Here is a 27,663-nt window from a genome sequence, read left to right as displayed (position 1 = left end):
CTCTGGGCTGCACGGCGTTAGCGGCGAGGGCTCTGGGCTGCACGGCGTCAGCGGCGAGGGCTCTGAGCTGCACGACGTCAGCGGCGAGGGCTCTGGGCTGCACGGCGTCAGCGGCGAAGGCTCTGTGCTGGACGGGACCAGCTGTGAAGGCTCTGTGCTGGACGGGACCAGCGGTGAAGGCTCTGTGCTGGACGGGACCAGCGGTGAAGGCTCTGTGCTGGACGGGACCAGCGGTGAAGGCTCTGTGCTGGACGGGACCAGCGGTGAAGGCTCTGTGCTGGACGGGACCAGCGGTGAAGGCTCTGTGCTGGACGGGACCATCGGTGAAGGCTCTGTGCAGGACGGGACCAGCGGTGAAGCCTCTGTGCTGGACGGGACCAGCGGTGAAGGCTCTGGGCTGGACGGGACCAGCGGTGAAGGCTCTGTGCTGAACGGGACCAGCGGTGAAGGCTCTGTGCTGGACGGGACCAGCGGTGAAGGCTCTGTGCTGGACGGGACCAGCGGTGAAGGCTCTGTGCTGGACGGGACCATCGGTGAAGGCTCTGTGCAGGACGGGACCAGCGGTGAAGGCTCTGTGCTGGACGGAACCAGCGGTGAAGGCTCTGTGCTGGACGGGACCAGCGGTGAAGACTCAGTGATGGACGGGACCAGCGGTGAAGGCTCTGTGCTGGACGGGACCAGCGGTGAAGGCTTTGTGCAGGACGGGACCAGCGGTGAAGGCTCTGTGCTGGACGGAACCAGCGGTGAAAGCTCTGTGCTGGACGGGTCCAGCGGTGAAGGCTCTGTGCTGGACGGGACCAGCGGTGAAGGCTCTGTGCTGGACGGGACCAGCGGTGAAGGCTCTGTGCTGGACGGGACCAGCGGTGAAGGCTCTGTGCTGGACGGGACCATCGGTGAAGGCTCTGTGATGGACGGGACCATCGGTGAAGGCTCTGTGCAGGACGGGACCAGCGGTGAAGGCTCTGTGCTGGACGGAACCAGCGGTGAAAGCTCTGTGCTGGACGGGACCAGCGGTGAAGGCTCTGTGCTGGACGGGACCAGCGGTGAAGGCTCTGTGCTGGACGGGACCAGCGGTGAAGGCTCTGTGCTGGACGGGACCAGCGGTGAAGGCTCTGTGCTGGACGGGACCAGCGGTGAAGGCTCTGTGCTGGACGGGACCAGCGGTGAAGGCTCTGTGTTGGACGGGACCAGCGGTGAAGGCCTTGAGCTGGGCGGGATCAGCGGCGAAGAAAGCCTCGGCTGTGGCTGACGTGAAGCTCTGGCTGGACGTGGCAGACGTAAAGCTCTGGCTGGACGTGGCTGACGTGAAGCTCTGGCTGGACGTGACTGACGTGAAGCTCTGGCTGGACGTGGTTGACGTGAAGCTCTGATGGTGATATGGCGTGCCACGGGATGGAGCTGTCCAGACATCTAGAGAGGGCCTCTCTCCAATCCAGATCAGCGATGTCTGGGAGTTCCCATGGATCTACGTCCTGGGCCCCGAGCCGGTAACAAGCCTTTATCACCTCGTCGCTCAGAGAAGCGATATATTGGCTGATAAATCTAAATCCAAATTTTTTATTTAAATTTTGAGAACCTGATTACAAAAACAAAAGTCTCACCATTTAAAGCCACGTCCCAAACACACAATTATAATGTTCTCTGATAATTTTTATTCAGCCGATATGACAGACTCGCGCTGTACATGTTGCTCTTTCCTTTTTTGAAGTGATTCCAATCATATCTCAAGCCATTCAAAACCATCAGTGAACAGTGCACATCTGAAGCATCTCATCTGAAGGAAATAATACATTATTTATCACCTTTATATATATATCGGCCAAATTTTCAGATAACGACAACATTTAAAATCATATATCGGCCAATACCGATATGGTGGCCAATATATTGTGCATTCCTAGGATTAATATTAATCAAACAACAAAAGACATTTAAAAAAAGCAGAGAAAGCAGAAGGAATATCAGGGTGCTGTCACTTTAAGACCAAATGCACGGATCCAATATAATGTTACACAACTTTCTCAACTGTTCACTTAAAGGGATACTCCACTTTTTTGGGAAATAGGCTCATTTTACAACTCCCCCAGAGTTAAACTGTTGAGTTTTACCGTTTTTGAATCCATTCAGCCGATCTCCAGTTCTGGCGGTACCACTTTTAGCATAGCTTAGCACACATCATTGAAGTGGACAAGACCATTAGCATTTCTCAAAAAAAAAAAAAAATGACCAAAGTGTTTCGATATTTTTCCTATTTAAAACTTGACTCTTCTTGTAATAATCAAGAAACTTTACTGCCGTACCATGAGTGCAGCAGGCGCAATGATATGACGCAGCGCAGTTGACGGAAGGTAGACTATTTTCAGGCACTGCGTCATATCATTGCGCCTGCTGCACTCATGGTACAGCAGTAAAGTTTCTTGATTATTACGCAGGAATGAGTGTATAGTTCCTAGCCATATCAGCCTAGAAAATCGCAACTTTACATTTTCCGTCGGTCTTAGTGCAAGATGTAACTACAGAAGAGTCAAGTTTTAAATAGGAAAAATATCTAAACACTTTGGTCATTTTTTTTTGAGAAATGCTAATGGTCTTGTCCACTTCAATGATGTATGCTAAGCTATGCTAAAAGCATTCGGCTTCGGCTGCATTCGGCTGAATGGATTCAAAAACGGTAAAACTCAACAGTTTAACTCTGGGGGAGTTGTAAAATGAGCCTATTTCCAAAAAAAGTGGAGTATCCCTTTAAGACAAAACCGACTTTACAAGCTAATTCTGTAATTCTTTTTAGTGACGATGCGACACTGCCTCGATTGTGCAAGTGACAATTCCTGTGTCAGCTGTGAAGTTCTCTGCGTATCGTCAGTATGAGATTGGCTTTTATAGAGACCGTCGATCAAACTTCCCAAAGCCATTATCGACCGATTGCGATCAGTGGCCGATCAATCGGAGCACCCCTAACCAAAAATGTGGAACTGATTTTAAGATGGGAGCATATAAATAAATCATGTGTCAAACTAAAAGAATGATTTTAGAATAAAGCACTTACTAAGAAAAAGATTGCATTTTTTAGTTGTTTATCTGCATGTCATGTGACCATTAACCAACACTATGAATATGTAAATGTGTTGTTTTATTAGTATAAATAATATAATATTTATAAATAGGGATGCACAGAAATTTTGACAACTGAAAAATTTCAGGGGAAAAAACAGCTATTTTCAGGTTTCGGACCTAACTTGTTATGGAGGGTTTTGGAGTGCATCTTTATCTATACATTTTAGCATTTGCATTTTTGACAACAAACAACGAAAGAACAAAAGTAAAGGACTTACCAGTGTTGCAGTAGAAGTAATGAAGTGAAGTGCAATAGTAATCGTCAATAGAATTACTATAATAATAAAGACCGGCACAGTTTTCGCCCCACCCGTTGAGTCTCTGAGCAGTGAGTTGGGTTGAGGAAGTGAAGTTGGCCTGATCTGACCACTTCCAAGACTCCCTGTACAGTCCGATCCAGGGCTCAATGTAAACATTTATCAACATGGCGATCTGTTTGTTGTCCTCTAGACTCCTAACAGTGGCCAGGTCTGTGTGATGCTCTCTGCAATACTTCTGAGCGTCGAGCCACGACTTCTGAATTTGGATTAGAACCAGTTTTTCTGTTGCATTGGTTTTTTCTGTGAAAAACAGAGTCGAGATATCAAAGGCATAACACTCTCATTTTCAAAATCATTTTCTCTAGATTAGTGAGTGTGAGCCTCTTAAAAATGCCAAAATTTGTTTCCAGAAGTCAATTTTTAAATTATATTTCTGTATTTACATGGATCCAGCATGGATAAAATGAGAGTATAAAGGTATAGTTCAAAGGTAAGTGTTTTACAAGAAAACTCTATTTTATTTATTATACTTCATAATTTTTAATTTAATGTGTTACTTGCCATTTCTTTGTAATTATTTGTGAAATTTACTATCAATTTCTAAAAAAAAAGTTGTAAATCTTCCACCAAATATTTTTTATTGTATAAACCTGTATAATTTTTTTCTTTGTGTTCCACAAAAGACTTGGAATGACATGATGGTCAGTAATTGACAAACAATTGTATTTTTGGGTGAACTTTCCCTTTAACGTCCTATTTTGAGTTTCATATGTCTATGTCGAGAATTTTTGAAGTATAACATTTAGGGATGCATGCACCGATATGAAAGTTTTGGCCAATAACCGATAATTCTTTATATCTGAAAACTGATAACCGATATATTGGCCGATAAATCAATAATCCAAATTTGTATATAATTTTTGAGAGCCTAGATGCACAAATAAAAGTCTCACCATTAAAGTCCATGTCCCAAACACACAATTAAAATGTTCTCATGGTAATTTTATGTAGCTGATATGACAGACTTAAATGTTGCACTACTTGACTGTATTTTTTCTTTTCTGAAGTGTTTCCAATCCTATTTCAAGCAATTCAATTGGTGTGCAAGCATCTGTTTTCTCTCGGTCTACTACAGATCTTTGCTAAGAGTTATTTAGTTTTTACAACTGGCAGTGTGCAGACTTTTCTATTTCTCATATCTGAACAATCTCAAAAGAGTTTAAAAAAAGTCAAAAAGAGAAATGAGTCAGCAACAGAGTAAGCGCTGTGTCCCTCCATGTTATCGTCCTATGTCAGAACTGGATACACACACTTACTGCTTTGTTTGTTTGGGGAAAGAGCATGCTGCCCTTGCGTATGAGCATGGTGATTGCGAGCACAGTGGAATGTTCACAGTTAAAGTGCTTCGCGTTCGCTTTGCTTATTTCATATATATATATATATATATATATATATATATATATATATGTGTGTGTATATGTGTACACATGTATGTATGTATGTATATACATGACGCGTCTTTTTGCCCTTGATGTCGACCACTTCAAGCAACAACTGTCCCCCGCTCGTGTCAAGACCATTTTAAACACCCTAAAGCAACATCTGGCTAGGTCAGGACATTACATGGTTCTCATGGCAGCTGCGTCCACAGTGATCCTCTGGGCCTTTTGCACATGAGACCACTTCAGTTGTGGCTCAAAATCGCTATACAATCCTTAAGGGCAAATAAAGGCAAGAGCACGCGCTGAGTGCTTCGTGTCCTTTCTAAAAATCCATGTTTATGGTAAGACACGCACTGAATGGTTCGTGTACTTTCTAAAATCCATGTTTGTGGTAAGGGTTACGCGCTGTGGCTTCGTTCCCTTTCTACGTGGTTCAGACCCCAGTTCCTCACCTTGGGTCCTACTCTAGGTGCGTCTTGCCATCTCAGAATGCTAACGAAAGACGCCTCCCTGTCGGGCTGGGTAGCGGTCTTAAGTGGTCGTCCAGCCCAAGGGATCTGGGGAGGCATTATCTAGATTGGCAAATCAGTTGCCTCAAGTTGATGGCTGTATTTCTGGCCCTGAAATACTTTCTCCCTCAGTTGAGAGGCTGTCATGTCCTAGTGCGGGGGGACAACACAGCTACAGTCTCTTACATAAATCATCAGGGAGGTCTGCACTCACACAATCTGAACAGAATAGCGAGGCAGATTTTTCTCTGGGCCCAGGAGAAGTTCCTGTCACTCAGGGTAGTGTACATTCCAGGGCATCTGAATGTGGGAGCTGATTTACTGTCTAGACAGAAATTACCGATGGGGGAATGGAAACTCCACCCAGAGGTGGTAAAACAGATCTGGACCAGATTTTACGAAGTGGAGGTGGACCTCTTCGCCTCTTATCAGACAGTGCAATGTCCCCTCTACTTATGCCCCCCTGGGTCTGGATGCGATGGCGCACACATGGCCCAAAATGCGCCTTTATGCGTTTCCTACAGTGGTTCTGCTCCCGGGAGTTCTAGCCAGAGTTTGCCAACAAGGGTCTTGCCTCTTACTGATAGCGCTGCATTAGCCGAACAGAGTAGGGTTCTCAGAGATAATATCTCTCCTCGACGGCTCGCAACAGATGGGCGATTTCGAAGAGGAGGGACCTTCTGTCCCAGGCGGAGGGCACGATATTCCATCCAAGGCCCGACCTGTGGAACCTTCATGTTTGGCCCCTGACGGATACCAACTGAGGGGCACTGGGCTTTCACCTGCCATTATTACGACCATTCTAAGTGCTAGGGCCTCCTCCACTAGAAAGAGTTATGCCAACAAATGGGGTGTTTTTGAAAAGTGGTGTGTTGTGCATAACGCAGATCCGGTCAACTGCCAGATTGCTTCAGTTCTGGACTTCCTGCAGGAAAAATTATCAACAGGCACATGTCCCGCCACTCTCAAGGTTTATGTGGCCGCTCTTTCGGCTTGCCACGCCTTGGTTGACGGGGTGCCACTCGGGAGACATCCTCTGCTCGCTTCATTCGTGGGGCCAGAAGACTGAGACCTCCCGTAAGAGCCAAGATCCCTTCATGGGACTTAGCAATAGTTCTCGAGGGTCTGGTGAAACCCCCTTTGAACCTCTAGAGTCAGCGTCTGACAAACTTCTGACCCTAAAGATGTTTTTTTCTTATGGCTATAACCTCTCTAAAAAGAATCGTGAAAATGCAGGCTCTATCAAGATCGCCATCCCGCTTAGCCTTTGCCCCAGGAATGGTGAAAGTGATTTTGCATCCTCATCCTGATTACCTGCCTAAGGTACCTTTCTCAGCTGTATATCCAGTCACTGTAGAGGGCTTCTGCCCTGCACCATTCACAACGCCGGAGAAGGAAGGATCTCACAGGCTGTGTCCAGTTCGTGCTTTTCAGACCTACGTCCACCGCACTAGCCAGTGACGTAAGTCAGAGCAACTATTCGTTTGTTATGGGGGCAGCAACAGAGGCGCTGCCGCCACCAAACAGACCATGTCACATTGGGTCAGGGATGCTATTGCTCTTGCCTATGAGGCGCGCAGCCAAGCTTTGTCATGGGTCTAAGGGCTCACTCCACCAGAGAGGTTGCCTCCTCTGCTGCCTTGACAAGAGGTGCCCCCTTGCAGTTTGTTTGTGATGTGGCAGGCTTGTCCTCTCCGAACACATTCATACGATTTTATAGTTTAGATGTTCATGCCACTCCGGGCTCTCACGTCCTTGAGTCGACATCACAAGCTAATGTCTAGGACTTTCTTGCATTCTTGTGAGCACACATACACAACCGTCAGGAGTCCAGACACCTTCAAGCACGGCGGCGTGGGAATTCTCGTTCCCAGTGCGCTAAGCAGTGCAGCATCGATTGTAGCTTTGAAAGGGAACGTTCCGGGTTACTTGACTGTAACCCTGTTCCCTGAAAAAGCGGAACGAGATGCTGCGCTGCATTGCCGTGCTGATGATGTCCCAGGACTGCTCTTCAGACAAAGTACATCCTGACGATGCACCTGTGGCTCATCTAATTATAGCCTCGCGTCACGGGTGTGAGCCGATGACGTCACCGACCGAGGCTATATTACCTCCATCGACGTGTTTACACACTATATTCACAGCACGATTAAAGACGTTCCCAATGCGCTAAGTTTTCAGGGAACAGGGTTGCAGTCAAGTAACCCAGATCGTGTCTCAGCTGAAGGAAATAATCAATTATTTATCAGCTTTAATATAACAGCAAAATGTTCTTATCTGGCCGATAATGATAACATCAAAAATGAACATATATCGTCCGATACCGATATGCTGGCTGATAGATCATGCATCCCTAATAAAATGTAAATATTATGAAGTCTGACATGAACTTAATGGTATGAAATCTCATTGCAGCCACTAGAATTCCAGTTGAGGTTATTACGTTATTAACTGATTATATAAATCTAGTATTATTTAATCGTTAGACAAAGTCATTTAGGGGTGGGTGAAATCCTGGATACAACTAAAAACCTTAAAACTGCGATACTGAATCTCCAGTGCCACGACGTTAAAAATCATATTTACCTGATTTGTAAATGTAATCGCAGTCTAAATATGATTGCGCACATCCTTCTTTTGAGTTGTTGCACACAAACACAAACGCAAAACTGCAGTATAGTCCGGTTCACAAACAAACGACTTATTTGAGCAGCTTTTTTTAACGGTTAATTTAAAATGGTCTGATGAATCCTCCACTGAATTTGCCTCTGATCAACCTCTGAACTGCAAGTTACTCTTTCCTTTCAAAATAAAGTCGGTATCGGCCGATATATGTTCCTTTTTATGTTACTGTTATCGGCCCGATAAAACAATTTGGCCGATATATTAAAGCTGATAAATAATGTAGTATTTCCTTCAGCTGAGACTCTTCAGATGTGCACTGTTCAACATGATGGTTTTGAATAGCTTGAAATATGATGGGAATCACTTTAAAAAAGTAAAAAAACATTAAAGTACTGCAGGTCTGTTATATCGGCTACAAAAAATTTGGGATGTGGCTTTTAATGGTGAGACTTTTGTTTTTGTAGTCAGGCTTACAAAAAAAAAAAAAATTTGATTTTGATTTATGGGCCAATATATCGGTTATCAGCTTTCAAATATAAATAATTATCGGTTGTTGGTATTGGCCAAAATTCTCATATCGGCACATCCCTAGTTTATACCTTTATCATTATTTTAAAAAAAGTTTAATAATACTGTGATTAGGCCTCTCACGATTATTGATTAATCATCTGATCATGGTTATTCGACATTTTGCCACAAAAAAAAACACTGTTATAAAGGTTTGTTGTTTTAATAAGACTGCATTATATAAAATATTATTACATTATATTGTATTGTTGCATTATATTATATTAAATAACATTATAATTAATTATACATCATATGGCCCGATTTTATTAATATATTGTATACGATTCCGAGTAAATAAATAGCGTATTGACTTAAACTCTAACAGAATTAAATCTTTAATACGACAATTAACTGTCTGCACAAAATTTATGATTCTGCCTAATTGTGATATACATTTTTTACTTAAATCTTCCACCCCTAATGTCATTATATTAATGTCTTCATCCATACCATATTCTTAATTTGAATCTAGCTTTGGATAAAAGCATCTTCTAAGTAAATAAATAGATGTATATGTAAGAAATGCATACACTAAAGATAATGTGCATCAATAAATAGTGTTTCTCACCGTTGCTACACAGAAAATATCTTCTTTGATCGCAGTTGCGATCCCTCCAGTCTCCAGGGGAATATATTGTGACACACTCCTCTCCCGAACCGTAGTTATCCGGCTGGCCAGGAAACCAGAACTGAAACCCTACACTCTCCTCTTGATAAGACCAACGCCAGCTGTTGATGTCATTGTAGAGTCCAATCCAGGAAAATGAACGATACTTTTCTTCATCCGCGACTTCTTGCAGAGTGGTCCAGTCTTCAACACTCTGAACTGTGGCCAGGTCGATGTGGTTTTCCCTGCAGTAATTTTGAGCTTTTCCCCACGGCATTAACTCTCTGATCAGAACATACTCGTGTGGATTACACAGAGTTAGTGACAGGAGTCCTGTCGAAAGAGTACACTCATTTTTAGATTTGTATATATTATTTTCCTTCTTAACTGTTCCACTCAATATATTTGTTTCTATTTGGCAGGATTTTTTAAATCATTGTTGAACAAGTTCTTTTTGTCTTTCATTTTGAAGTTTAAGAAATTACAGTCACTGTAGTATTTCTGTTGTAAAGCAGTGCTAAAATATTTGAGATTGTTTAGTAAGACATCTTGATTTTAAAGTGCTCCTATTATGCTTTCTGGATATATTCCCGTTCATGCAGTGTGTAATAGAGCTGTTTGTAAATGTAAAACCACTGCAAAGATCAAAGTGCAGATAAACTGAGTTTTTGTCTAGCAAATGAAAGACTCGATTCTGAACTGAAACGAGTCGTCAGTAATTCAGTCTAACTTTTTTATGTAGGTTAGTAACTAGTTAGCATAATACCAGCCTGTGGTCTTGATTGGCGGAACAGCGTATTTTAGCTCCGCCCTCAAACACTAGTTAATCTGAGACTGGAAGAGTTCGTGTTGTTCATGTTGAGAAGACGCTGTTTTCTGAGATCGATACGGTAAAACCCACGCCATCATTACTGTTCCTATCACTGTGATCAAGAGCTGAGATTCAGATATGATAATGAGAGTTTGCTTTCTGACCAATCAGAGCAGAGCAGCTCTCAGAGAGACTGAGGCTTAGAGAGACTGAATCTTTACATTAACCATTTCAGGCACTGAGAGAACTGAGCTGCGTGTATTATGAGGAAATTAAAATAGCATAATAGGCGCACTTAAAATATAGTTTTTCCATGATTAAATAAGGATTTAATTTTAAAATTGTAATTTAAAGTCTAAAACAACAATTGCAGTGTGATAATGTTCTCTGGTTAAGAAGTAGATCCACAATATTATTATTATTATTATTATTATTATTATTATAAACAATCATAAAAATTATTCATTTAAAATAACACAAACTATATAACTTGCATTATATTAAGTTAGCGCTTCTTTTTGTTGTTGTTCAAGTTTGTTTATTACTTGATTAACCTTCAGAGTAATCGTGAAGTGACGGCTCTTGTCTGGACAGCTTTTTGATTTTTGAACTAATTTCTCTTTGGCTCTCTTTAGTAGATGCTTTCTTTAATTGTTAGTTGATAACTCTCCTCTATAAAGATTTGTAGGATATTACACAGAACAGTTCCCTTTCGTTGTCACTCCGAGTTAAGTCGGATGACGACAAATGGGGTTTCGCTTAGAAAGCCTATCAACTTAGAGTATTACAAAATGAGCCAATGGCAAAGAAATGCCATGGGTCTGCGGAATTTGCATAGCGTAACTCCGCCCCACCTCGTGGGTATAAAAGGAGCATGCCGGCAACATGCAGATATGTTTTCGCTTCGGAGCCAAGTGTAATTCTTCACTCCCTAAGCTATTTTCGATTGTCAGCTTCTTACGAGAAGAGCAACTCTCCAGTGTTGGTGTGACGGCGATCCCCCGGCGAGTGCACACTTCCTGCCTATCTGAGCGTGGTTTGCCAGTGAGTGTGTTCTCCGCGGGCGCTTCAGCACTGAGTTTCGCTCACAAAAAGAGCTTGCACGCGGCACGTCTTTTTAAAGATGCCTCGCCCGTGCACTTCTGGTTGCGGTCGCTTGTGTCTGACTCTGCAGGGCACGAGCGCTGTCTAGTGTGTTTGGGCATTAATCACGCTAGAGTAGCGCTCGTGGATGAGTCCTGTTCTCTCTGTGGGAACATGACCATCGCAAGACTCAATGATCTCGCAAGAGTGAGAGTCCCCTCAATCACACCCCGATCTAGCGCCTCCTCGAGAGGCTCTACTTCGGCTGGTGGCCAGGGTGATCTGAGGGTGACTGTGTGGAACAAAGCGCCGACTTTTTGTCCGTGCCCCACAGCACCTTCACCAGTGTTGCAACCCCCGAGCGTTTAGGGGATTCCCGCGGGACCGTCGTTTGATGTCCCGCGGGTTTCCTTTGGCGCTCCAGAGGAAGACGTGATGTCAATCGCAGCATCACAAGGCGGGTCTGATTCATCTGGAAGTGACGACTCATCACAGCTGCCACCTTCGGGTGTGAATACGGCTGTGGCTCAGTCCGATCCAGAGATGACGGCCATGCTTTCCCGGGCGGCCGCGAGCATTGGTTTAGAGTGGACCCCTCCACCCTGTCCTGAGCGCTCGCGGCTGGACGATTAGTTTTTGGGTGCAGCTGCGGCCCCCCCGTCCTCAGCCTGCCCCATGACGTGCATGATGAAATCTCGAAGTCCTGGAAGACTCCCATGTCTTCCCGCGACCGCTCGCTGGTTTCATCCGCCTTTCCTCCCCTCGATGGGGCAGCTGCCCGTGAGTACACTGGGCTCCCCCCGGTTGAACGCTCTGTTGCGATGCAGCTGTGTCCTCAGAGTGCTTCTTCTCGCGGCGAGCCTAAGCACCCATCCAAAGCCTGTAGGTTTTCGTCTACCCTAGTGGCGAAGTCCTACAGAGCGGCGGGACAGGCGGCTGCCTCTTTGCATGCCATTGCCACTCTGCAGGTCTACCAGGCCCAGATGCTAAGGGACATGCACGAGGGTAGGACGGACCCAGGGCTCTTTGATGAGCTGTGCGCCGCCACCGACCTCGCCCTCCAGGCGACGAAGGTGACCGCACGCTCCCTGGGCCTGGTGATGTCTACAGCTGTGGTCCAGGAGAGACATCTGTGGCTGAACCTGGCTGACATGCGGGATGCTGAGCGGTCCCGCCTGCTCGACACCCCCATGTCCCAGGCCGGCCTATTTGGCGGTGCGGTGGAGGATTTCGCCCAACAGTTCTCCACCGCCCAGAAACAGACTGAGGCTATTAAGCATATTCTGCCCCGACGGCCCGCTGCTGCCTCCACCCAGCCGACCGGGCAGAACACTCCGTGTGGTCGCCGCCGAGGGCGCCCTCCTGCGGCTCCCGCCCCTCCCGCCCGGCCCAAGCAGCAGCCTCCACCCGGGCCCGGTCGCGGAGGAAGCCGTAAGAAGGCGCCCCAGCCCTCTCCAGCCCCGCCCCCAGCTAAACGCCGGGCTAAGCAGCGCTCCTGAGACGGGCTGCTCAGGGATGTTGAAGGTTACTTCACAGGAGATGGTAGGAGGACCAGTCCTTCCCCCGGCGGAGGGCCGGGGGAGAATCTTTTGTTCTCCATTCCCCGCTGCTCAACCACGGGGCTAATGAGAAGCACCCTAATGTGGTTAAAGAAAGAAGTGACAGTTCCATCCCTGAACACACAGAGTTCTCGGACGACACGGTGCGCCGCCCCCGAGCCGTGCACCCCTCGTCCTCCTCTGTCCCAGAGCCGTTTGACAGTGTGCGCCGTCACCGGACCGTGCCGCTCTCATCCGCCTCTGTCGCCAGCCCCCTGGCAGAGCAGACCCCGCAGAGACCCCTGGTCTCCTCTGTCAGGGCGCGGTTAACGACTGTGCCCCCACACCGGGCCGCTATGCCGTCCACGTCTGGGCCAGTCATTCCGCCCTGCTGCACCACCGGTGGGAAGTCTGTGGTTCGTATGACCCCGCTGGTACAGTTCTTGGGAGCATGGCTAGAACTTCCCCTCCTGTCCCGCTGGGTCGCACGGACGATCAGGCTCGGCTACACGATTCAGTTCGCGCGGTCTCCTCCCCGCTTCAGGGGAGTCCGCTCCACTTTGGTCGGTGGCAATGCCCCTATCATGAGAGCAGAGATCGCTACCCTGCTGGCGAGGGGTGCGATCGAGACCGTCCCTCCGGCCGAAATGAGGACCGGCTTTTACAGCCCGTACTTCATTGTCCCAAAGAAAACCGGTGGGTTACGGCCAATCCTGGACCTGCGCGTGCTGAACCGCTCCCTTCACAGGCTGCCGTTCAAGATGCTCACTGCCAAACGCATTTTCGAATGTGTGCGGCCCAAGGATTGGTTTGCAGCAATCGACCTGAAGGACGCCTACTTCCATTTCTCCATTCTCCCTCGACACAGACCGTTCCTACGGTTTGCCTTCGAGGGGCAGGCATACCAGGACGGGGTTCTCCCTTTCGGGCTAGCCCTGTCTCCTCGCGTCTTCACGAAGGTCGTCGAGGCAGCCCTTGTTCCCCTTCGGGAACACGGGGTTCGCATCCTGAACTATATCGACGACTGGCTGATACTAGCTCACTCTCGAGACCAGGTTTGCGAACACAGGGACCTAGTGCTCCGGCACCTAGCTCGTCTGGGCCTTCGGGTCAACTGGGAAAAGAGCAAACTTTGCCCCGTGCAGAGGATCTCTTTTCTCGGTATGGATATCGACTCGGTCGCCATGTCCGCGCAGCTTACGAGCGAGCGCGCGCAGTCACTACTGACTTGCCTGAGACACTTCGAGGGCAAGAGTGCGGTTCCACTGAAACTTTTTCAGAGGCTCCTGGGGCATATGGCATCTACAGCCGCGGCAACGCCGCATGGATTGCTTCATATGAGACCGCTTCAGCTTTGGCTTCGCGACCGAGTCCCGAGGTAGGCATGGCAACACGGCACCCTCCGAGTACCAGTTACTCCGACCTGCCGTCAGTCCTTCACCCCGTGGTCGAAGCTCAGTTTTCTACGGGCCGGAGTGCCCCTGGAACGAGCTTCGCTTCATGTTTTCGTAACGACAGATACCTCCTCCACGGGCTGCGGTGCCATGTGCAATGGACGTGCTGCCGCGGGCTCCTGGACAGGACCCCAACGCCTCTGGCATGTCAACTGCCTCGAGTTCCTGGCTGTACGTCTTGCTTCGCGTCGCTTCCGGGCCGTGCTCAAGAACCAACACGTACTAGTCCGTTCAGACAATACCGCCACTGTAGCGTACATCAACCATCAAGGTGGTCCACGCTCCCGCCGTATGTCGCAACTCGCCCGCCACCTCCTCATATGGAGTCAGAAGCATCTGAGGTCGCTTCATGCCATTTTTATCCCCGGAGCCCTGAACTGTGCAGCCGACGAGCTCTCACGGCTTCAGCCCCTCCCGGGAGATTGGCGACTCCATCCCCAGTCGGTTCAGCTGATTTGGGACCAGTTCGGGGACACACAGATAGATCTGTTTGCCTCTCACGACTCGACCCATTGCGCCCTGTTTTAATCCCTGACCGAGGGCACGCTCGGTACGGAAGCACTGGCACACAGCTGGCTGCGGGGCAGCAAATATGCGTTTCTCACAGTGAGCCTTCTTGCGCAGACCCTGCACAAGGTCAGGGAGGACGAGGAGCAGGTCATTCTGGTCGCGCCGTACTGGCCCGCCCGGACCTGGTCCTCCGAACAAGTACTCCTCGCGACAGCACCTCCTTGGCCGATCCCCCTGAGGAAGGACCTCCTTTCTCAGGGACGGGGCTCCCTATGGCCCGTCCACGTGCGGCTCCTGGACGGGACGAGGCAGGTTTGAGTACCCTACCACCGGCGGTGGCGGCTACCATCACTTCCGCTAGAGCGTCGTCCACTAGACACATCTATGCGTTGAAGTGGAACCTCTTCGTCAACTGGTGCTCTTCTCACCGAGAAGCCCCCCGGAGATGTTCGATTAGTGTCGTGCTTTCCTTCCTTCAAGATGGGTTGGAGCGAAGGCTGTCTCCCTCCACCCTGAAAGTCTATGTTGCCGCTATTCCCGCACACCATGACCCGGTCGAAGGTAGGTCTGTTGGGTAGCACGACCTGATCGTCAGGTTCCTGAGAGGAGCGAGGAGACTGAATCCTCCTTGCCCTCCTCTCGTTCCCTCTTGGGACCTCTCAGTGGTTCTAACTGCCCTGCAGGGTGTTCATTTTGAACCTTTGCAATCAGTGGAGCTTAAGTTCCTGTCAATGAAGACAGCGCTCCTGGTTGCATTGGCCTCCATCAAGGGGGTAGGGGACCTGCACGCTTTCTCCGTTGACGAAGCATGCCTGGAATTCGGGCCGGCCTACTCTCACGTGATCCTGAGACCCCGGTTCGGATATGTGCCGAAGGTTCCTACCACTCCCTTCCGGAGCCAGTTGTTGAACTTGCAAGCGCTACCCCTGGAGGAGGCAGACCCAGCCTTGGCACTGCTCTGTCCAGTACGTGCTCTACGCGCCTATGTAGACAGGACGCAGTGTTTCAGGACCTCAGACCAGCTCTTTGTCTGTTATGGTGGGAAGCTGAAGGGAAAGGCTCTCTCCAAGCAAAGGTTGACTCACTGGATAGTGGACGCCATTGCTTTGGCATACCAGCAGCAAGGTCGACCGTGCCCCCTTGGTGGGACTGCCCACTCCACCCGGAGGGTGGCGTCCTCTTGGGCTCTAGCGCATGGCGCCTCGCTAACGGACATCTGCAGAGCTGCAGGCTGGGCGACACCGAACACATTCGCCAGATTCTACAATCTCAGAGTGGAGCCAGTGTCCTCTCATGTACTCGCTTCAACCAGCTAGTACTGGACCCGCTCAGGTGTCTTCGCTTGCTCGCCATTCCACTCCACGGACTGAATACGTGCGATATTTCCTCAGGTGAGCTTCTCCGAGAGCCCTGAGTTCCTCCAGCACTCCTGACGTCGGCGCCAGTGTCTATTGCCTGCGCGTCGGCTAGGTGCCTCCCGTGTGCATGGTCCCTCCTCTGAGCGACCCCCACCTGTGTATATCCACTGTAAGCCTTTCTGAGCATGTGTCTTTCCCTTGACAAGCCACCTTGCCACCCCTGGGGTTGAAATATTCCACCTGCGGCTGGACACCCCAGTGTTCTCCATATGCATCCCTCTGGGTCATATGCGAATTCTCTAAGTCCCCCCCCCCCCCCCCCCCCCCCCCCTCTGGGCTGGCAATAATTGCATATTCCTCTAAGCTATGGGATATGCTCCCCAGTGTACCTTGGTATTCCTGTGCTAAATAGGAGTCCTTCGTCCGTGCCAGTCTCACGACAAGGATCTCAGATTTACGCAGGGCACTGGAAGACAGCCGAGAAGGCGGCGTGATTAGACTGGTAACCCCATTCGTCGTCATCCGACGTAACTCGAAGTGACAACGAAAGGGAACGTCTCGGTTACGTATGTAACCCTGTTTCCCTGAGTAGGGAACGGAGACGTTACGTCTGCCTGCCTCTTTCCGCTGTACCGCGGGGATCGCCTGAGCTCAGTCTTGGCTCCTCAGCGAAGAAACATATCTGCATGTTGCCGGCGTCCTCCTTTTATACCCACGAGGTGGGGCGGAGTTGTGCAATGCAAATTCCGCAGACCCATGGCATTTCTTTGCCATTGGCTCGTTTGTGATACTCGAAGTTGATAGGCTTTCTAAGCGAAACCCCCTTCGTCGTCATCCGACGTAACGTCTCCGTTCCCTACTCAGGGAACGACGGTTACATACGTAACCGAGACGTTTGTCGTAATATCACTGTATGTAAAATGGCAAAAATATGCAAATCATTTGGTGTAATTTCTCTGTTTATTTTAATGTTTTGCATAATGTTTTACCTGAAAGAGAAAGCAGAGGAAGACAGATTTGGTCCATCATCTTGCCAGTAGTTTTGCCACTGAAAAAAAAGAAAAATACAAAAAAAAAATTTAGTTCACTAAAATGCATCATGCATATAGGGCTGGGCGAATAAAAATTTTATTACGTGTATACCCTATACCGCAACATGTGAGCGTGGTTAACTCACGTGCAGCGTGCGTGGGACTGACACTGAAATTTGTCAAAGAAACATGGAGAAAGCAGATCAAGAGGATCCACAAAGGAATTATGTTTTCTAAAGGGTTGTTGTTAACGTGATATTTATGGTAAATGGACTGCATTTATATAGCGCTTTAACAGACCCAATTGGCCACCAAAGCGCTTTACATGTTGCCTCACATACACCCATTCACTAACCCATTCATTCACCGACGGCGGTGTCAGCCATGCAAGGCGCCATCCAGCTCGTCGGGAGCAGCTGGGTACTGCCCAACATTAATTAAATAGGGGCGGCAGTGGCTCAGTGGTTCATGTAGGTTGTCTACAAACCGAACAGTTGGTGGTTTGATCCCCGGTTCCACCTGACCAAGTATCGAGGTGTCCATGAGCAAGACAGCTAACCCGTCGCTACAAGTAGTGACGTTACTAGCTTAACTAGATTTCTCAATAGCACGGTGGTAGCGTCGCTGTTTTCTAAATCAAATAGCTTTACAGTAGCAAAGCTCTTTTGTTGATCAAGTAGTGCGGTAGAATCCACACAAGCTGAAGCTACATTTTCTGAAGCACAAGCTCAAACCGGATGCTAATACAACTGCTAAGGATCACTGATCCTGGTTCATCAAGTGACACCGCCCTACACGGACCTGCCGAGAAGCCGGTGATGACGACTTCTTTGTGTTTTACGGCGGTTGGCAACCAGCTTTTTGCTCCTTTTCGTCACCTTCTGCTCCGGAAGGTGACATCACATAGTCTACTTGGGGTGACCGTGACGCCCAAGAAATTTACTTGATGGAAAAATGGCAGAGGGTGAGGACAGAGAGGAATTGATCCCGAGGGGGGAGTTGCCGTGGCCGTACCTCGAGAAGTACATGATACTGATTGAGACAGCAGAGAAAAAGTATGTCTTAGGTGCTTATTGGGCGATCCAACAAAAAAGCTGCTCTCAACTTCGAAGACATCAAACACGAATTTGAGAACACACATTCAGGTGATTCCCGAATAAGATAGCTAACACAACCATCGCAATTCAGTAGTCTACAGCTAGCCACTTGTCAACAGCTAACTAGCTAGATTACTTGAATTGGTACACTTTATAATGATGTAACGTTCAATTATAAGTTACTTATAAGTTATTAGTTAATGATGAACTAATCATTTACAAAACATTACTATACATTCATAAATTATTAATAAGTGGTACGATAACAGTAACATTTTATAAAGGTTTTGTTAACTCAGTTATAAATTATTAGTTATTGACGAACTAATCATTTAAAAAACATCATGACTATATATTCAAAAATGAATAAAAAGTGGTATGATAACATTTTATATAAATGTTTTGTTATTCAGTTATGTAATCTATAAATTATAGATGTGATAAAGAAATATATATGTGAAATAGAAATGAACTAATCATTTATAAAACATGACTACATTCATAAATTCAAGTAGGCTACTTTAGAGTAAATTCGTGCTACACAATGACAATAGTGTAAATTTTAGAGAAAATGTACATTTAAAATAAAACAACGCAAGTAACAATATACAGTACAATGATAGTCAATATTAAAAACATTAATAACATAAAACAGGACCTATGTGGGAAGCACGAAGCCACCATCTTTTGTAGTTTATTGTTGACAAACTTGATGATAAATTATTTATCACAAATCATTGAAGTATTTATGGCAAAATTGTTTTAGTATCATTATCTCAATAAACAATGGTTAATCATGAACAAATGATGAACAAACCATTAGTAAATGATCAGTATATCATTTATTGATGTATTGTTATGTTGTAAGCTGGTCTGAGTTAAAAAACACAAACATGCAGTATTTTTAAGAAGAGGACTTTATCTGTCTTCAAGCAGATGGTCATTTATAAATGACTTACAGTCAGGGGCTTCCAGTAGGTTATGTTAGTTAAATTAACTTGTCAGCACAGACTTGTGTTCTGTGTGGAGTAATCACTGTTTTTCTACAAGTCATTTACACTTTCTGCAACACTTAATATCAGTGTAATAAGTGTAAACTATTAATCACAAATATATACGGTGATGCATACCACAATAATTTATGAACGTATGTACTAGAATTTATAAATTACTTATAGCCTAACTGAATTAAAACATTTAGCATGTTAGCATAAAACATATTAATCATTTATGAATGTATAGTCATATTTTGTAAATGATTAGTTCATCATTAACTAATAACTTTTAAGGGACTTATAACTGAACATTATTATAAAGTGTTACCCAAACTTAAATAAATAAATAAATACAGTACATATAGGAGGGAAGAGGTGGGGAAAGGATTAAGGATCAGAGGAAAAGTTTAAAGTGAAAAGTTTAGATTATTCTGAAATGATGATGTTTTTAACATTTTATAGACGTTTCACCGAACTAAAATGGCTTCCATGGAAATGGAACGTGAGCACGTCAAGAAAAGGAGTGCACCCAGGAATGAGGAGTAGGAACACCCTGTTCCTCTCATACAAGGCAGTGTAGCACAGTATTTCAGAGGAGGTATACCCACCCTAACCCAAGAGCGATTTGACAAGTTGATCCTTAACTTCATCATTCAAGGACTGCATCCACTACACACTGTGGAGAGACCAGAGTACACAGATTTATTCAGAGAGATTTTACACTCTATGCATTTGATATCCAGGTGAACATTGGGAAGAATGGTTGAGGTTGAATATACATCAATGAAAAGCACACTGTCTATGATTTTGTCCAAACAGAATCATGTATGTACCACAGCATATGCCTGGTCTTCAAACAACAGAAGCTTCCTTGGGGTGACCATCCACTGGATAAACCAAGAAACATTAAGCATCTGCTCTGGGGCATTAGCCTGTCGCAGGATCATAGGGCGCCATACATATGATGTTTTAGCTGAGATGTTGCAAGATGTGCACAGAAATTTCAAAATAAAAGACAAGGTGACCGTTACAACCACAGATAATGGTTCAAATTTTGTGAAGGCTTTAAGTGTCTTTGCAGAAGTTCAAAGAACCATTCAAGAAGAGGAGGATGAGGAAGAAGAGGAGGGACACACTGTATTCATAAATGTCACAGATATTTTTAATAAAACAGAAGAAGACTACAGTCTCCCACTTCATCAGCGATGCGCCTGCCACACCCTCAACCTGGTTGCAACGAGAGACATTTAGGGTTCTTTGACCCAGTCAGAGACCTTTAAAAAAGGTATCAAGATCAACAATTGGCAGATGCCAGGGACTGTAGAACAAGCAACACAGAAGCACACAAGCTTCAGTCATTATTAAAGACAAGCTAGGGTGCCAGCTGATAGTTCCCAGTCCAGCAAGGTGGAACTCCACTTACCATGCCATGGAGTGCTTGAATACCTGTATCCTGACAAAAGAACAAGACCTCCAGGAGACCTGTGAGAAGCTTCTGGTGACTCGCTTCAAAGCAACAGAACTCACCTTCATACAGGAATATGTTCAGGTAAATATTACCTTTATTTTGATATGCACTTAAGTTAACCGGTGTTCATGCTGTAATCCATGTATCTGTCTGAACATAAAGGCAACCACATACCTCTAACTGAGCTTAGTGTAGGGAATTTTTCCCCGAGGTTGCTAACTGAATGTTAAACAACTACTACTTATTAGAATGATGATGATTATAAATAAGAAAACTTATATTATTATTACTTTTGAGTAATTGTTAAATTTTAAGATAAAATGGCCTACACGGGAGTGTTGGTGCCAACAATCTCAATTCTCCTCAATAGAATGGAGCAGATGAAGCATGAGGCAAACATGCATCACTGTAACCCACTGGTAGATGCCATCATCAATGGGGTGAAGAAGAGGTTTGGATACATTTTTCAAGATGCAAGGTTGCTCATAGCCTCTGCAGCTCATCCTATGTTCAGATTGGCGTACATCCCCAGTGGAAAGAAGGCTGATGTTGTGTCAAACCTGAAAGCAGAAGTTAACCTGCTTCAAACTCAATACCCAGATGATCACATGCAGACAGATGGTGAGGACCCAACTGATGATGGCGATGGAATAACTGGATACTTCCCATCACTCAGAACAAGAGCAGTTCTGAATGAAGTGGACAGCTATTTGCAATCACCCAAAACCAACCTTGTCAATGCATTCCAAAACCTGCCGATGATGAAGATCTTCTTGAAGTACTATACAGGAGTCCCTGCTAGTGCAGCTTGTGAACGACTCTTTAGTGTAGGAAAATACATTTTCCGACCAAAGAGAAACAGTCTTTCCGATGCAAATTTTAAAAAGCTTCTATTGTGTCGCGTGAATAAACACCTCTTGTTAAAAAGCTCGGGGTCCAGCCTTGCCAGCACATATTATGTGGTGGCAGAAACTTGTTTTGCCTGGAGAGAGATAGATATCTTTCTCACACACACAGACACACACACACACACACACACAACCACAAACAAACAAGCACACACCAAATGTTATTTAGAGGATGTGGCGAGGGGGGCGAGGTTCAGCGAGGTCTGTAGAGAGAGAGAGAGAAAAGAGCTGAGCGGTAAGTAAATAGGTCAAGTGCAAATGACGAACACCTGTGTCTTATTGCAGTAATTGCCGTGGAGAGACCGCCTATAAAGCCGCCTGGGACAGGGGAGCGAGAGAGGGAGAAGGACTCGGGACTCGTACACAACAAGCGGAAAGAGTGACTAAAGTGGACTGAGAGCTGTTACAGCGGAAAGAGATATCATCTAAAGTGGACTGAGAACTGTTACAGCGGAAAGAGTTATCATCTAATGTGGACTGAGAGCTGTTACAACAGAAATAGTTATTATCTAATGTGGACTGAGAGCTGTTACAGCGGAAAGAGTTATCATCTAAAGTGGACTGAGAGCTGTTACAGGGAAGAGTTATCATTAAAGTGGACTGAGAGCTGTTACAGCGGAAAGATTTACCATCTAAAGTGGACTGAGAGCTGTTACAGCGGAAAGAGTTATCATCTAATGTGGACTGAGAGCTGTTACAGCGGAAATAGTTATTATCTAAAGTGGACTGAGAGCTGTTACAGCGTAAAGAATTATCATCTAAAGTGGACTGAGAGCTGTTACAGCGTAAAGAGTTATCATCTAAAGTGGACTGAGAGCTGTTACAGCGTAAAGAGTTATCATCTAAAGTGGACTGAGAGCTGTTACAGCGGAAAGAGTTATCATCTAAAGTGGACTGAGAGCTGTTACAGCGTAAAGAGTTATCATCTAAAGTGGACTGAGAGCTGTTACAGGGAAGAGTTATCATTAAAGTGGACTGAGAGCTGTTACAGCGGAAATAGTTATTATCTAAAGTGGACTGAGAGCTGTTACAGCGTAAAGAATTATCATCTAAAGTGGACTGAGAGCTTTTACAGCGTAAAGAGTTATCATCTAAAGTGGACTGAGAGCTGTTACAGCGTAAAGAGTTATCATCTAAAGTGGACTGAGAGCTGTTACAGCGGAAAGAGTTATCATCTAAAGTGGACTGAGAGCTGTTACAGCGTAAAGAGTTATCATCTAAAGTGGACTGAGAGCTGTTACAGGGAAGAGTTATCATTAAAGTGGACTGAGAGCTGTTACAGCGGAAAGAGTTACCATCTAAAGTGGACTGAGAGCTGTTACAGTGAAGAGTTATCATTAAAGTGGACTGAGAGCTGTTACAGCGGAAAGAGTTATCATCTAAAGTGGACTGAGAGCTGTTACAGGGAAGAGTTATCATCTAAAGTTGGACTGAGAGCTGTTACAGCGGAAAGAGTTATCATCTAAAGTGGACTGAGAGCTGTTACAGGGAAGAGTTATCATCTAAAGTGGACTGAGAGCTGTTACAGCGGAAAGAGTTATCATCTAAAGTGGACTGAGAGCTGTACAGCGGAAAGAGTTATCATCTGAAGTGGACTGAGAGCTGTTACAGGGAAGAGTTATCATCTAATGTGGACTGAGAGCTGTTACAGCGTAAAGAGTTATCATCTAAAGTGGACTGAGAGTTGTTACAGCGGAAAGAGTTATCACCTAATGTGGACTGAGAGCTGTTACAGCGGAAAAAGTTATCATCTAATGGGGACTTAGAGTTGTTACAGCGGAAAGAGTTATCATCTAAAGTGGACTGAGAGCTGTTACAGGGATGAGTTATCATCTAATGTGGACTGAGAGCTGTTACAGCGTACAGAGTTATCATCTAAAGTGGACTGAGAGCTGTTACAGCGGAAAGAGTTATCATCCAAAGTGGACTGAGAGCTGTTACAGCGTAAAGAGATATCATCTAAAGTGGACTGAGAGCTGTTACAGCGTAGAGAGTTATCATCTAAAGTGGACTGAGAGTTGTTACAGCGGAAAGAGTTATCATCTAAAGTGGACTGAGAGCTGTTTCAGCGTAAAGAGTTATCATCTAAAGTGGACTGAGAGTTGTTACAGCGGAAAGAGTTATCATCTAAAGTGGACTGAGAGCTGTTACAGCGGAAATAGTTATCATCTAAAGTGGACTGAGAGCTGTTACAGCGGGAAGAGTTATCATCTAATGTGGACTGAGAGCTGTTACAGCGTAAAGAGTTATCATCTAAAGTGGACTGAGAGTTGTTACAGCGGAAAGAGTTATCATCTAAAGTGGACTGAGAGCTGTTACAGCGGAAAGAGTTATCTAAAGTGGACTGAGAGCTGTTACAGCGGAAAGAGTTATCATCTAAAGTGGACTGAGAGCTGTTACAGCGGAAAGAGTTATCATTTAAAGTGGACTGAGAGCTGTTACAGCGTAAAGAGTTATCATCTAAAGTGGACTGAGAGTTGTTACAGCGGAAAGAGTTATCATCTAAAGTGGACTGAGAGCTGTTACAGCGGAAAGAGTTATCATCTAAAGTGGACTGAGAGCTGTTACAGCGGAAAGAGTTATCATCTAAAGTGGACTGAGAGCTGTTACAGCGGAAAGAGTTATCATCTAAAGTGGACTGAGAGCTGTTACAGCGTAAAGAGTTATCATCTAAAGTGGACTGAGAGTTGTTACAGCGGAAAGAGTTATCATCTAAAGTGGACTGAGAGCTGTTACAGCGGAAATAGTTATCATCTAAAGTGGAATGAGAGCTGTTACAGCGGGAAGAGTTATCATCTAAAGTGGACTGAGAGTTGTTACAGCGGAAAGAGTTATCATCTATAGTGGACTGAGAGCTGTTACAGCGGAAAGAGTTATCATCTAAAGTGGACTGAGAGCTGTTACAGCGGAAATAGTTATCATCTAAAGTGGACTGAGAGCTGTTACAGCGGGAAGAGTTATAATCTAAAGTGGACTGAGAGTTGTTACAGCGGAAAGAGTTATCATCTAAAGTGGACTGAGAGCTGTTACAGCGGAAAGAGTTATCATCTAAAGTGGACTGAGAGCTGTTACAGCGGAAAGAGTTACCATCTAAAGTGGACTGAGAGCTGTTACAGCGTAAAGAGTTATCATCTAAAGTGGACTGAGAAATGTTACAGCAGAAAGAGTTATCATCTAAAGTGGACTGAGAGTTGTTACAGCGGAAAGAGTTATCTAAAGTGGACTGAGAGCTGTTACAGCGGAAAGAGTTATCTAAAGTGGACTGAGAGCTGTTACAGCGGAAATAGTTAGCATCTAAAGTGGACTGAGAGCTGTTACAGCGGGAAGAGTTATCATCTAAAGTGGACTGAGAGTTGTTACAGCGGAAAGAGTTATCATCTAAAGGGGACTGAGAGCTGTTACAGCGGAAAGAGTTATCATCTAAAGTGGACTGAGAGTTGTTACAGCGGAAAGAGTTATCTAAAGTGGACTGAGAGCTGTTACAGCGGAAATAGTTAGCATCTAAAGTGGACTGAGAGCTGTTACAGCGGGAAGAGTTATCATCTAAAGTGGACTGAGAGTTGTTACAGCGGAAAGAGTTATCATCTAAAGGGGACTGAGAGCTGTTACAGCGGAAAGAGTTATCATCTAAAGTGGACTGAGAGCTGTTACAGCGGAAAGAGTTATCATCTAAAGTGGACTGAGAGCTGTTACAGCGGAAAGAGTTATCATCTAAAGTGAACTGAGAGCTGTTACAGCGTAAAGAGTTATCATCTAAAGTGGACTGAGAGTTGTTACAGCGGAAAGAGTTATCATCTAAAGTGGACTGAGAGCTGTTACAGCGGAAATAATTATCATCTAAAGCGGACTGAGAGCTGTTACAGCGGGAAGAGTTATCATCTAATGTGGACTCTGGGGGTGGTGGTGGCGCAGTGGATAAGACAGATGCCTTTGGTGTGAGAGTCCCGGGGTTCGAATCCACTGTGAGACACCAATGTGTCCCTGAGCAAGACACTTAACACCTAGTTGCTCCAGAGGCGTGTATATAGCAATTGTAAGTCGCTTTGGATAAAGAGTTATCATCTAAAGTGGACTGAGAGTTGTTACAGTGGAAAGAGTTATCATCTAAAGTGGACTGAGAGCTGTTACAGCGGAAATAGTTATCATCTAAAGTGGACTGAGAGCTGTTACAGCGGGAAGAGTTATCATCTAAAGTGGACTGAGAGCTGTTACAGCGGAAAGAGTTATCTAAAGTGGACTGAGAGCTGTTACAGCGGAAAGAGTTATCATCTAAAGTGGACTGAGAGCTGTTACAGCGGAAAGAGTTATCATCTAAAGTGGACTGAGAGCTGTTACAGCGTAAAGAGTTATCATCTAAAGTGGACTGAGAGCTGTTACAGCGGGAAGAGTTATCATCTAATGTGGGCTCAGGGGGTGGTGGTGGCGCAGTGGATAAGACAGATGCCTTTGGTGTGAGAGTCCCGGGTTCGAATCCACTGTGAGACACCAATGTGTCCCTGAGCAAGACACTTAACCCCTAGTTGCTCCAGAGGCGTGCGACCTCTGACATACATAGCAATTGTAAGTCGCTTTGGATAAAAGCGTCAGCTAAATGAATAAATGTAAATGTAAATGTGGACTGAGAGCTGTTACAGCACAAAGAGTTATCATCTAAAGTGGACTGAGAGCTGTTACAGCGGAAAGAGGTATCTAAAGTGGACTGAGAGCTGTTACAGCGGAAAGAGTTATCATCTAAAGTGGACTGAGAGCTGTTACAGGGGATAGAGTTATCATATAAAGTGGACTGAGAGCTGTTACAGCGTAAAGAGTTATCATCTAAAGTGGACTGAGAGCTGTTACAGCGGAAAGAGTTATCATCTAAAGTGGACTGAGAGCTGTTACAGCGTAAAGAGTTCTCTTACGAGAGGTTCTCTCGTATTGCGTAAGTTTAGCTTATGCTACGGGAAAGATTCATCTTCTCGAGATACTGAAGCCAAAAAATGATCCTTAATTTTGTATAACTTGTCAATGCAGTGCGGCAGCTAGCAGACCTAGAGCAGGCCATCTCGCGTGCTCATTGGCTGCCCTGCGGGCAACTGCTGCAGCCTACCAGTGCGCCCGGCATGACGTCACGCCCAATGAAGGGCGCCCGCGCCTTTATAGCGTCACAGCCCACCAGATAGGCGTGGCTTAGCGTATAAAATAGGGGCTGTAGGCTGAATTCTCTGATTTTTCGACTCTTCAGCGAGCTCTTCGCATCGCTGGATTTGAGAGAAGCCACCGCCGCCGTCGAACAGCGAACAGCCAGCTTAGGACAGCGCTGAGGAAGCCGGCCGTCTTCGCCACCTTCAGCCATCCGTGCGAGCTACGCTATCCGGCGACGTATCCTTTTTTGCAAACCATTCTAAAAGAGCAGCGAGCGTCTTTTTAAAGATGCCTCGCACTTCCTGCGGCTCGTGTAAAGCCCCGCTCAGCGCCGGAGACCGCCACCTGATCTGCGCTCTCTGCCTGGGCCTGGAACACGCAGAGCTCGCCCTCGCGTCCGGCGGCTGCGAGCTCTGTGAGGAGCTTCCGCTGTCGACCCTGCGGGCTCGACTCGAAGCGTTCAACACCACAGCAGTCACTCCGCCCCCTGTGGGACCGCGCAGAAAGAAGCGCCGTTCCCTGAGACAGCCGGAACCTGTGGCCACAGCGACGCGCTCGCCGGAGAACCTCCCTCGAGCCTCGCTCTCGCCTTCCCCACCTCTCCTCACTGACGCGCAGCTGCCGCTTGCGAGCCTCACTGCCGTCACTTCGGAGGATGAGTCCGTGGGACACGCCACAAAAGACTGCTGCTCTATCCTGGCATCAGACAGCGAGGAATGGTCGCTTCACTCCGCCTCCTCGTCAATCCAGGAATCCGCCCGTACCCGCGCTGGAGCTGACGCGGAACTTATGCGCCTGCTGACGCAAGCTGTCGACCGTCTCGGGCTCGAGTGGTCGCTGCCGAAGGAACCCGCGCCGAACAGGCTCGACGGCTGCTTCCTTCAAAGTCGCCGCTGCGCAGTTTCAGAAACCAGGCCCGCTCCATTCCTGCCGGAACTTCATGCGGAGCTGACGAAGTCGTGGAATTCACCTTTTTCGGCTAGACTTCAGTCACAGGCCTCCGCGTCGCTCTCCCGAGTGGACGGCGCCGCCGAGAAAGGGTACACAGCGATTCCCCCTGTGGAAGAGGCGGTCGCAGCGCACCTTTGCCCGCCCTCCGCGAGATGGCGGTCACGGTCAGCCCTCCCGTCTAAAGCCTGCAGAGCCACTTCCGCCTTGG

At 46.4% G+C, this 27,663-nt stretch overlaps 1 long non-coding RNA gene across 1 annotated transcript in view; it reads right to left on the bottom strand.

The window, feature by feature from the left end:
- Window positions 1–9,229: 9,229 nt before the first annotated feature.
- Window positions 9,230–27,663, bottom strand: part of LOC143736514 (uncharacterized) — a 30,382-nt gene continuing 11,948 nt past the window's right edge. Inside the window, exons 2-3 of the long non-coding RNA XR_013203462.1 lie at window positions 16,871–16,929; window positions 9,230–9,460 (exon numbers count right to left, since the gene is read on the bottom strand). This is a non-coding gene — a long non-coding RNA (uncharacterized LOC143736514). The remainder of the gene's footprint in view (window positions 9,461–16,870; window positions 16,930–27,663) is intronic.

The sequence above is a fragment of the Siphateles boraxobius genome, unplaced genomic scaffold (assembly GCF_051911475.1).
Source record: "Siphateles boraxobius isolate OS27281-9 unplaced genomic scaffold, OSU_SipBor_1 130, whole genome shotgun sequence".
NCBI lineage: Eukaryota > Metazoa > Chordata > Actinopteri > Cypriniformes > Leuciscidae > Siphateles > Siphateles boraxobius.
The sequence above is the reverse complement of the archived record's forward strand: the minus strand, read 5'-3'. Positions and strand labels throughout refer to the sequence as shown.